Here is a 12864-nt window from a genome sequence, read left to right as displayed (position 1 = left end):
CCCAAGGGCACATTTCCCTTTCAATCTCCCCCTTTTTGGTGATTTATGCCAACACAATAAAAAGTGACTAAAGGAAGTGCAACACTAATGCAAATGAAAACTCAAATTTGTTTTGATTCAAATTTGGCATATTTGGATTATTCTTTGCCACCACTTGGTTTGTTTTTGCAAATTAACCTCAATTTCCTATCTCTAAGTCAAACATACTTGTTAAGACATAAAGAGAGTTGTTCCAAGAGAAATTGATCAAGGATTTCAAAAACTCCCCCTTTTTCCCATAATCAACCATTCTCCCCACAAGAGGCCAACTTTTGACAAAAGAGACAATAAGAGATTTTTGACAAACCAAAAGCTCTATTATACTATTTTCAAAATTCTCAAGTGGTAGCTGATCCATTTCTTGCTTTTTGCTTATTTTCTCCCCCTTTGGCATCAAGCACCAAAACGGGATCAATTTTGGCCCTTTAACCCCATTCCCTCACCAAAATCTTCAACTATGAGTAAAAAGGCAATAGGAGTACAAAGATGAACTTGGAGTCAGTTACTCTTTCATCGGAGTGCGGTGGAAGTCTTGCATGGTCCAAGTCCACCTTTTCCCTTTCAAACCTCCTTTGAGACTAAATTAAGCAAACTCAAACACACGGTTAGCCTCAAAGGGTCAAGTTGTAGCACATCTCCCCCTAAATATGTGCATCACTTGCAAATGGACTTGTGAGGTCCGGGGAGTGCTTGTACAACTTGAGCACCATAAATAAACAACAAAATGCATTAAGGAACATGATCAAAGGCATAAAACACATGTATGCTATAAATCAATCCAGGTTCCGCGAATCTAAGACATTTAGCTCACTACGCAGCCTACAAAAGGTCGACTCATTTAGAGGCTTGGTAAAGATATCAGCTAGCTGGTTCTTGGTGCTAACATGAAACACTTCGATATCTCCCTTTTGCTGGTGGTCTCTCAAAAAGTGATGCCGGATGTCAATGTGCTTTGTGCGGCTGTGCTCCACAGGATTATCCGCCATGTGGATAGCACTCTCATTATCACATAGGAGTGGGACTTTGCTCAGATTGTAGCCAAAGTCCCTAAGGGTTTGCCTCATCCAAAGTAGTTGCGCGCAACATTGTCCTGCGGGAACATACTCGGCCTCAGCGGTGGATAGGGCAACGGAAGTTTGTTTCTTAGAGCTCCATGACACCAGGGACCTTCCTAAGAATTGGCACGTCCCCGATGTACTCTTCCTATCGACCTTACATCCAGCATAGTCGAAGTCTGAATATCCAATCAAGTCAAAGGTAGACCCTTTTGGATACCAGATCCTGAAGCAAGGCGTAGCGACTAAATATCTAAGAATTCGCTTCACTGCCACTAAGTGACACTCCCTTGGATCGGATTGAAATCTAGCACACATGCATACGCTAAGCATAATATCCGGTCTACTAGCACATAAATAAAGTAAAGACCCTATCATAGACCGGTATGCCTTTTGATCAACGGACTTACCTCCTTTGTTGAGGTCGGTGTGTCCGTCGGTTCCCATTGGAGTCTTTGCGGGCTTGGCGTCCTTCATCCCAAACCGCTTGATAAGTCTTGCGTGTACTTCGTTTGGGAGATGAAGGTTCCATCCTTGAGTTGCTTCACTTGGAACCCAAGGAAATAGCTTAACTCGCCCATCATCGACATCTCAAACTTTTGAGTCATCACCCTGCTAAACTCTTCACAAGACTTTTGGTTAGTAGAACCAAATATTATGTCATCGACATAAATTTGGCACACAAATAAGTCACCATCACAAGTCTTAGTAAAAAGAGTTGGGTCGGCTTTCCCAACCTTAAAAGCATTAGCAATTAAAAAGTCTCTAAGGCATTCATACCATGCTCTTGGGGCTTGCTTAAGTCCATAGAGCGCCTTAGAGAGCTTACACACGTGGTCGGGTTACCGTTCACCCTCAAAGCCAGGGGGTTGCTCCACGTACACCTCCTCCTTAATTGGCCCGTTGAGGAAAGCGCTCTTCACATCCATTTGGAACAACCTGAAAGAATGGTGAGTAGCATAGGCTAACAATATGCGAATTGACTCTAGCCTAGCCACAGGAGCAAAAGTCTCCTCAAAGTCCAAACCTGCGACTTGGGCATAACCTTTTGCCACAAGTCGTGCCTTGTTCCTTGTCACCACCCCATGCTCGTCTTGTTTGTTGCGGAACACCCACTTGATTCCCACAACGTTTTGCTTGGGACGAGGCACCAGTGTCCAAACTTCATTTCTCTTGAAATTGTTGAGCTCCTCTTGCATGGCCAACACCCAGTCCGGATCTAGCAAGGCCTCTTCTACCCTGAAAGGCTCAATAGAAGAGACAAAGGAGTAATGCTCACAAAAATTAACTAATCTAGAACGAGTAGTTACTCCCTTGCTTATGTCACCCAATATTTGGTCGACGGGATGATTCCTTTGAATCGTCACTCGAACTTGGGTTGGAGGTGCCGGTTGTGTTTCTTCCTCAATTAAATGATCATCTTGTTCTCCCCCTTGATCACACGCCTCCTCTTGATGAACCTGTTCATCTTCTTGAGTTGGGGTATGCACCGTTGTTGAGGAAGAAGGTTGATCTTGCTCCTTTTGTTCCAGTGGCCTCACATCTCCAATCGCCATGGTGCGTATTGCGGCTGTCGGAACATCTTCTTCATCTACATCATCAAGATCAACAACTTGCTCTCTTGGAGAGCCATTAGTCTCATCAAATACAACGTCGCTAGAGACTTCAACCAAACCCGATGATTTGTTGAAGACCCTATACGCCCTTGTATTTGAGTCATAACCTAACAAAAGCCCTTCTACAGCTTTGGGAGCAAACTTAGAATTTCTACCTTTCTTCACTAGAATGTAACATTTGCTCCCAAATACACGAAAGTAAGACACATTGGGTTTGTTACCGGTTAGAAGCTCATATGAAGTCTTCTTGAGGAGGCGATGAAGGTAGACCCGGTTTATGGCGTGGCAAGCCGTGCTCACGGCTTCCGTCCAAAATCGTTCGGGCGTCTTGAATTCACCAAGCATCGTCCTCGCCATGTCTAGTAGCGTCCTGTTCTTCCTCTCTACCACGCCATTTTGCTGTGGTGTGTAGGGAGCGGAGAACTCGTGCTTGATCCCTTCCTCCTCAAGATACTCCTCCACTTGAAGGTTCTTGAACTCGGACCCATTATCGCTCCTTATCTTCTTCACTTTGAGCTCAAACTCGTTTTGGGCTCTCCTTAGGAAGCGCTTGAGGGTCCCTTGGGTTTCAGATTTATCCTGCAAAAAGAATACCCAAGTGAAGCGGGAAAAATCATCAACAATAACAAGACCATACTTACTTCCTCATATACTTAGATAGGCGACGGGTCCGAAGAGGTCCATATGAAGTAACTCCAGGGGTCTTGATGTTGTCATCACATTTTTGGCATGATGAGAGCTTCCCACCTGTTTACCTTCTTGATAAGCTGCACAAGGTCTATCTTTTTCGAAAGTTACATTAGTTAGACCTATCACGTGTTCTCCCTTTAGAAGCTTGTGAAGGTTCTTCATCCCCACATGTGCTAAACGACGATGCCACAGCCAGCCCATGCTAGTCTTAGCAATTAAGCATGCATCTAGACCGACCTCCTCTTTTGCAAAATCAACTAAATAAAGTTTGCCGTCTAGTGCACCCTTAAAAGCTAATGAACCATCACTTCTTCTAAAGACAGACACATCTACATTTGTGAATAAATAGTTATATCCCATATTACAAAGTTGACTCACATACAACAAGTTATATCCAAGCGACTCAACTAAGAACACATTAGAAATAGAGTGCTTGGATGAAATAGCATTTTTTCCTAACCCTTTCACCTTGCCTTGGTTCCCATCACCGAATATGATTGAATCTTGGGGATCCTTGTTCTTGACGTAGGAAGAGAACATCCTATTTTCCCCCGTCATGTGGTTTGTGCATCCGCTGTCGATAATCCAGCTTGAGCCCCCAGATGCATAAACCTGCAAGGCAAATTTAGGCTTGGGTCTTAGGTACCCAACTCATGTTGGGTCCTACAAGGTTAGTTACAATAGTCTTAGGGACCCAAATGCAAGTCTTGTCTCCCTTACATTTGGCCCCTAATTTCCTAGCAATTACCTTCTTATCCTTTCTACAAATAGCAAAGGAAGCATTGCAAGCGTAATAAATTGTAGAAGGTTCATTCATTACTTTCCTAGGAGCATGAACAATATTTCTTCTAGGCACATGATGAACAACATTTTTCCTAGCCACATTTCTATCATGCATAATAGAAGAACTAGAAGCAATCATGGCATTAGAATCAAAAGCATCATAACTTCTATAAACATTCCTAGAATGTCTCCTATCATGATACATGAAAGCATGGTTCTTTTGAGCACTACTAGCCATAGGGGCCTTCCCTTTCTCCTTGGCGGAGATGGAAGCCTTATGGCTTGTTAAGTTCTTGACTTCCCTCTTGAAGCCAAGACCATCCTTAATTGAGGGGTGTCTACCAATCGTGTAGGCATCCCTTGCAAATTTCAGTTTGTTAAATTCACTCTTGCTAGTCTTAAGTTGGGCATTAAGACTAGCCACTTCATCATTCAAATTAGAAATTGAAACTAGATGTTCACTACAAGCATCAATATTAAAATCTTTACACCTATTGCAAATTGCAACATGTTCTACACAAGATGTTGATATATTAGCTATTTCTAACTTAGCATTCAAATCATCATTTATGCTCTTTAAGCTAGAAATAGAGTCATGACATGTAGACAATTCACAAGAAAGCATTTCATTCCTTTTGATTTCTAAAGCAAGGGATTTTTGTGCCTCTACAAACTTATCATGTTCTTCATACAACAGATCCTCTTGTTTTTCTAATAACCTATTTTTATCATTCAAGGCATCAATTAACTCATTAATCTTATCAACCTTAGTTCTATCTAGGCCCTTGAATAAACATGAATAGTCTATTTCATCATCGCTAGATTCTTCATCACTTGAGGAAGCGTAAGTACTAGTATCACGAGTGCTTACCTTCTTTTCCCTTGCCATGAGGCAGGTGTGATGCTCGTTGGGGAAGAGGGCCGACTTGTTGAAGGCGGTGGCGGCGAGTCCTTCGTTGTCGGAGTCGGACGACGAACAATCCGAGTCCCACTCCTTTCCAAGGTGTGCCTCGCCCTTAGCCTTCTTGTAAGCCTTCTTCTTTTCCCTCTTGTTCCCTTGTTCCTGGTCACTATAATTATCGGGACAATTAGCGATAAAATGACCAATCTTACCACATTTGAAGCATGAGCGCTTCCCCTTCGTCTTGGTCTTGTTGGAATGCTCCTTGCGACCCTTAGTGCCGTCTTGAAATGCTTAATGATGAGGGCCATCTCTTCCTCATTGAGTCCCGCCGCCTCAACTTGTGCCACCTTGCTAGGTAGCACTTCCTTGCTCCTCGTTGCTTTGAGAGCAACGGTTTGAGGCTCGTGGATTGGGCCGTTCAACGCATCGTCAACGTATCTTGCCTCCTTGATCATCATCCGCCCGCTTACGAACTTTCCCAGTATCTCCTCGGGCGTCATCTTGGTGTACCTAGGATTCTCACGAATATTGTTCACAAGATGTGGATCAAGGACAGTAAAAGACCTTAGCATTAGGCGGACGACGTCGTGGTCCGCCCATCGCGTGCTTCCATAGCTCCTTATTTTGTTGACGAGGGTCTTGAGCCGGTTGTACGTTTGGGTTGGCTCCTCGCCCCTGATCATTGCGAATCTCCCAAGTTCGCCCTCCACCAACTCCATTTTGGTGAGCATGGTGACGTCGTTTCCCTCATGTGAGATTTTGAGGGTGTCCCAAATCTTCTTGGCGTTATCCAAGCCGCTCACCTTATGGTATTCATCCCTGCACAATGAAGCTAGAAGAACAGTAGTAGCTTGTGCATTTTTGTGAATTTGCTCATTGATAAACATGGGACTATCAGTACTATCAAATTGCATTCCACTCTCTACTATCTCCCATATGCTTGGATGGAGAGAGAACAAGTGACTACGCATTTTGTGACTCCAAAATCCGTAGTCCTCTCCATCAAAGTGAGGAGGTTTACCAAGTGGAATGGAGAGTGAATGAGCATTTGTACTTTGCGGAATACGAGAATAATCAAAAGAGAAGTTTGAATTGACCGTTTTTTTTCTCGTAGTCGTTGTCGTCATCCTTTTTGGAAGAGGAAGATTCGTCGCTGTCGTAGTAGACTATCTCCTTGATGCGCCTTGTTTTCTTCTTCCTCCCGTCTTTTCTTTTGTGGCCCGAGCCTGAGTCAGTAGGCTTGTCATCCTTTGGATTATTGACGAAAGAATCCTTCTCCTTATCATTGACCACCATCCCCTTGCCCTTAGGATCCATCTCTTCGGGCGATTAGTCCCTTTTTTGAAGAGAACGACTCTGATACCAATTGAGAGCACGTAGAGGGGGGTGAATAGGTGATCCTGTAAAACTTAAAACTTAACACCGCAAACTTGATTAAGAGTTAGAGCAATGAAATCAAGTGAGTAGAGGGGACAGCTCTTGTGAAGAACAATAGACACAATAAGGACAAGCACAAGAGACACGAGGATTTATCCCGTGGTTCGGCCAAGTACAAAACTTGCCTACTCCACGTTGTGGCGTCCCAACGGACGAGAGTTGCACTCAACTCCTCTCAAGTGATCCAATGATCAACTTGAATACCACGGTGTTCTTCTTTACTTTACTCTTTCCCGTTTGCGAGGAATCTCCACAACTTGGAGTCTCTCGCCCTTACAATAAGAATCACAATAAAGCACTAGAGTAAGGGAGGGAAGCAACACACTCAAATCCACAGCAAATACGCACAGACAAGACCAAGACTTGAGCTCAAAAGAGTATCATAAGGTTCTCACTAGAACGGAGCTCAAATCACTAAGAATGTCGAACAAGTGCGCAAGAATGAAGTGTGAGTGATCAACAATGCTCAAGGAATGCTTGGTGTGCTCCTCCATGCGCCTAGGGATCCCTTTTATAGCCCCAAGGCAGCTAGGAGCCGTTGAGAGCATTCCAGGAAGGCAATTCTTGCCTTCTGTCGCCTGACGCACCGGACAGTCCGGTGCAGATTTCTTTCCTTCTTTGGCAAAGCCGATCGTTGGCGCTTTGGAGCCGTTGGCGCACCGGACACTATCCGGTGCACACCGGACAGTCCGGTGCCCCTTCCGACCGTTGGCTCTTGCCACGCGTCGCGCACGGATTATGCGGCCGACTGTTGGCTCACCGGATAGTCCGGTGCACCACCAGACAGTCCAGTGATTTATAGTCGTACGCCGTTAATTGCTTCCCGAGAGCAGCCAGTTGACAGAAGCCGACCTGGCGCACCGGACACTGTCCGGTGCACCCAGACCGAGCTGTCTTTGGCTGAACAAAGCCATCTCTTTTCCAACTTGATTTCTCCTGTTTCCAGCACTTAGACACAATACATTAGTCTCCAAAACAATGTACTAAGTCTTAGAAACATACCTTTTTACTTGATTTTCACTTTATCCATCACTTTGCATAGATTAACATAAGCCCACTTGTGTTGGCAATCAATCACCAAAATACTTAGAAATGGCCCAAGGGCACATTTCCCTTTCAAAGCTCCCTTGCACGTAGCTTCGGAGCAACTCCAACCTTCGTCACGATCATGCTTTTTACATCGTTCATGCTTTTAGCCCGAGTCTGAAGGTATCTATCCACATGTCACACTTGGAAGATATTGTTAAATCACGTTTTTGAGGACCTTCGGAGGACGAAGGCCCCCAACAGTAGCCCCTCACAGTATTAATTTGTTTAAGATAACGAATTCATACTGCAACATGGATGAAGGCCTTAAGCCGAAGGTCCGAAAAAACACCTTCCCTTTGCTAGAATAGCAACAGTCAATAACGTACAGGGCCCCCAATTTGGAGTGTGCCGAGCGTATAAATAAGAACTCACACCAACCTCATTTGGTATGCTGCTTATGCCACTTGCTTTATTTTGTCAATTTTCATAGCTCTTGCTCACTAACGTTTGCTAGTTTTTCAAGCTCTCTGAGCTTCGGTTAAAAAGACGCATCTTCGTCATTTCTGGAGGAGAAATGTCTCAAGACAAGAAGGCTGCTGCTGAGACGAAGCTGACTGAAGAGGAAAAGCTTTTTGAGGAGAAGAAGGCCGTGAATCCTTACATTGCTGGGTTTATTGAATCAATGGCAAAAACGAATACAGAGAATATTACTACGAAAATACTAGAGGGCCTGTCTGAAGATAATGGTGACAATGATGATTATGATGTTGAAAGCGGGGGAGAAGATTCTGAGGATCGGCCGTGGAGGCCGAGTCATACAATTTTTGGGAAATTAACGATTAAACAGAGTCATCTTGACAATATGAGAGGAAGGTACTTTTGGGATATGTCTATTGTTAGAGCTGGTGGAGACAACAACGTCCCCGCCCCCGAGGAAGACGAAGTTATGATATACCGAAGTTTCTTCAAAGCTGGGCTTCGGTTTCTATTGAGCAGGTTTGTAGTTGAAGTGCTGAAAATTTATCAGATTTACCTTCATCAGATAACTCCCGAAGCTATTATTAGAATGGGGATTTTTGTTTGGGCTATGAGAAGCTAGGGACTGGAGCCAAGCGCAAAATGCTTTTGTAGTATGCACGAACTTGTATACGAGACAAAGGCCATGGGCAAAGAACAATATCATAACAATTTTGGCTGTTATGGATTTATCGCCTGCCCCAACGCAAGATATCCAGTGCCAACATTCCGGAAAAGGTGGCCCGGGGCTTGGATGGAGGAATGGTTTTACGTGAAGAATGACTTGAAGGCAAGAGAAGATATTAAGGAAGTTATTATGCGCCCCATTTGGTCCCGCTTCGACCTCCGAAGGCCGAAGGTTGAAATTGATGATGCTGCGGAAGCTTGTCGGAAGGCGTTTGGTACTGTCTACTTCTTCATTGGTACTAGAGATTTAATTCAAGAGCATATAGCCTTCAGAGTATGGCCGTTTATAGAAAGCTGGGAAATGCCGAAGGAGACCATCACTAACTCTAGCGAAGGTGATTTGGTCCGGCTGAAGTATACATTCAGATATTGAGATAAATTTGATGAACCAAACGACGACTGGCTGAAATGTATCGAAGCTACAAGTGATGAACTGCTTGGATCATATTCCAAAGCAGAAGATAATGCATTATCCACAGCCTTCGGAGGCCGGGGAAAAAAGAGATTGAACAGAGTTTTTGATGCCATTGGCTTTGCTTACCGGACTACCGCTATCCACTGCGAGGTCAGGGAAAGAAGAGAAAAGCTGCTACTTCGGCCACTCCAGACGAGCCTGTGCCGAAGGACAAAAAGTTAAAGGTTCTTACCCACCAGCCGCGTTATATTGAACCGGCCGTGGTGCCTGAATTTGGAGGGGAGGCATCTTCAGCTGCTGAACCAAGGGAACATGTTCCTCCCACGCAGAAGGCTGAAGAGCCGGTTATAATGCCGAAGGCACCTTCGGTTGAGCTAGTTGAAACGAAGGTTGACAAAGATAAGGCTGAAGAGTCAAAAACTGAAGAAGTAACAAAGATGCCGGGGATTTTAAGTCCTTCAACAGAAGCAACAGCGCTGAAGGCAGAAAAGAGTTCTGCCACAACTCCTAAGAGAAGGAGGATGGTAAATGTGTTAGATATTTTAGAAACAACCGACTCCATAAGTACCGCTCCCACAGGGAAGGTTGCCGAAGCTGACAAAACGCAACCCAAGGCTGATACTAAGCAAATAGAAGTTGAGACTACAATAACCCAGATGAAACCGAGGCAGGGCCCACAGTGCCTGCTGAGACAAAGCCTGTGGAATTTGAAGAAAAGGCAACAGAAGAAAAGGCCACAGAGCAAATTTTGTTTGAAAAGGTTTTCACTCCTGCTCCCGAAGCTTTAAAAGAGAGCATTGATTACATCATCCGCCATGCTTCGGGAAAGGGACTTTCTCAGGAAGAAGAACGAGAAGCTCAACACTATGCCCAAAAATTGAAATACCCGAAGGGGGCACTAGTGTTCAATGGAGTGGGGAAGAAGGTTTTTTGTACTGTCTCCCGGATAATAAAGAGATATCCGTCTGCCGGGAGATAGGTAGAAGCTTCGGATTTCCGAAGCTGGAAGATGGCCTTTCAATATTATCAAATGATGAACTGGCTGGCAGTTTAGCATATAATAGCATAAAGGTATAAAAGTCAATTTTGTATTTGACAACGAATTATTTCATTTGTTTAGACTTAATCTTGTCCTCTTCTTGCAGGGCTTAATCCTTAGCAATGCCCTTAGAGCACAGAAAAACATTGAAGATGAAGGGTATACAATGGCTCTGAACAACCTTCGTTCAGAGATAATCGAATTAAGGAACGAAGGCCTTGAAAAAGACAAAATATTAATTTTATTGGTAAACAAAGTAAAAGAAGATGAAGCTAGTTCCAAAGCTCAAGCTGAGATTCAAAAGAATGAAATCGAGGACCTTCGGAAACAATTGGCAGAGGTCAAAGAAAAATGCGCTCTCGCCGAAGCTAACCGAGATGCCAGCGAATATTGGAAAAACTATTTAGAAAAAACAGTTGAAGAACTTCGCGCATCCAAAGAAAGATGTTTTGAAAAATCTTTGGGTTGCGTGGAGAAGATAAAGGCTAGCTTCGCCAACGTGGGCGCCTATTCAAACGAAGATAACTTCATACGAGGCGACCCTGAGGGTGTTATCGAGTGGATAAGCGGAGAAGCCGAAGCTTTTGAAGAAATCTTAAGTGACCGAGGAGATGTATGTGCATTTTCTGGTGCACACGGGATTCAACAATCCTGGAGAATGCGGGGTGCATTCACATCAAAACCATGGCCCATGCCGAAGCTGCCTTCTCCGCAGACGTGACGAAGGACCCTTCAGCTGAAGCAACCTTAATGGGCGGAAAATTTTATAATGATGTGTGGGAGAATGATGACCGAGAAATGGCTCATGAAATTATGAAGAAAAGTGAAAAAGACATCCATGAGGCCCGAGCTGAAGCAAAACGAGCTGAAGAAGCTGCTGAGCGTGAGAAACGCATAGGTATTGCTTCGCGACATCTAACTTCGACATTTGTTTTCGTGACTTCGAACTGATTGATTTTTTCCTACCGCAGCTGAATTATCTCCTCCACCGGAGCCGTTCGACCCCCTGGCCGACCCAGAAACGAAGAAAGCAATAGAAATCATCAATATGGCCGAATCCATTGTTGACGAAGTTGTTAATAAGTTATTGAATGAAATTGCGGAAAAGGTCCTGAAAGAGGACTGATATTGTAAAAACATTTTTAGACGATCAATGTAGCTTCGCTATTTCAAGACTGTAATATTCGATGTGCATATTTTTGACTCTAATGCGTAAATTATTTGTAATTCAGTTCTTTGCGATGCATGAAACTTTATATACATACCGTTTTTGAGCCCTCGGCGAAAAAACACCTTCCCTTCTTTTCATGCTTCACAAAGAAGAAAATCCGTGCTTCGTGAAAATATCCATGCTTCGTAAAAACCTCCCAGCTTCGTAAACAAAGGATCCCTTCTTTTGCAATAGAGCTGACGAAGCTGTATTTCTCAGCTTACTTTGTGCCTTAGCACCTTTTCATTTTTGTAAAGCAGTCTCCGAAGACCGACTTTGTTTTCAATTCGTGTCGTTGGTGCGATATGATGTATGATGTAATGCTATGCTAGATGATGTGATGATATGATGCAAATAATGATGCTAGTGCCGAAGACACACACCCACGCTGGAACACACAATCTCTGCGTCCCCTTAGGAATGATCAAAATCTCTTTGTCGTTTATTTTTCGGCTTCACCGCTTATTTTTCTGTGTAAGTTCTGCATCCCCTTAGGAACGTCTTTTGAACTTCTTCGCCTTCTATTTTGGCGGTATTTTTCGCGTTGACTTTTCACGCTTTGCCTTATATTTTGACGGTATTTGGCTCTGCATTCCCTTTGGAACGACTTTTGAGCAGAAAACTTACACTGCGCTTCCTTGGAAACGACTTTTTGTAGCTTCGGCAAAACTTACGCTGCGCTCCTTAGGAACGACTTTTTGTAGCTTCGGCAAAACTTATACTACGATTTTTAGCTCTATATTCCCTTAGGAACGACTTTTGAGCTTCATCATTTTTTGAGCTTCGTAAACATTTGAAGAAGATATATTTCATTCTGATAAATTAAAACTAGTCCTGCATTGTTTGTTCCTTATTGAAAAACCAAAAATACATAGAACACTGTCGGGGACCATAATTAAGGGTACCCCCAAGACTCCTAATCTCAGCTGGTAACCCCCATCAGCACAAAGCTGCAAAGGCATGATGAGTGCGATTAAGGTCAAGGCTCAGTCCACTCAAGGGACACGATCTCGCCTCGCTCGAGCCCAGCCTCGGGCAAAGGCAGCCGACCCCGGAGGATTCACGTCTCGCCCGAGGGCCCCCTCAAGCAATGGACACACCTTCGGCTCGCCCGAGACCCAGTCTTCGCCGAGAAGCAACCTTGGCCAGATCGCCACGCCAACCGACCATATCGCAGGAGCATTTAATGCAAGGATGGCCTGACACCTTATCCTGACGCGCGCCCTTCAGTCGACAGAGCCGAAGTGACCGCAGTCACTTCGCCGCTCCACTGACCGGCCTAACAAGAAGACAGCACCGCCTGCGTCGCTCCGACTGCTGTGCCACTCGATAGAGTGAGGCTGACAGCAGCCAAGTCCGGCCTCGGGCGCCATAGGAAGCTCCGCCTCGCCCGACCCCAGGGCTCGGACTCAGCCTCGGCTCCGGAAGACGACGAACTCCGCCT

This window comes from Zea mays, chromosome 3, assembly GCF_902167145.1.
Source record: "Zea mays cultivar B73 chromosome 3, Zm-B73-REFERENCE-NAM-5.0, whole genome shotgun sequence".
Classification (NCBI taxonomy): Eukaryota; Viridiplantae; Streptophyta; class Magnoliopsida; order Poales; family Poaceae; genus Zea; species Zea mays.
This window is presented reverse-complemented; position numbering follows the sequence as displayed.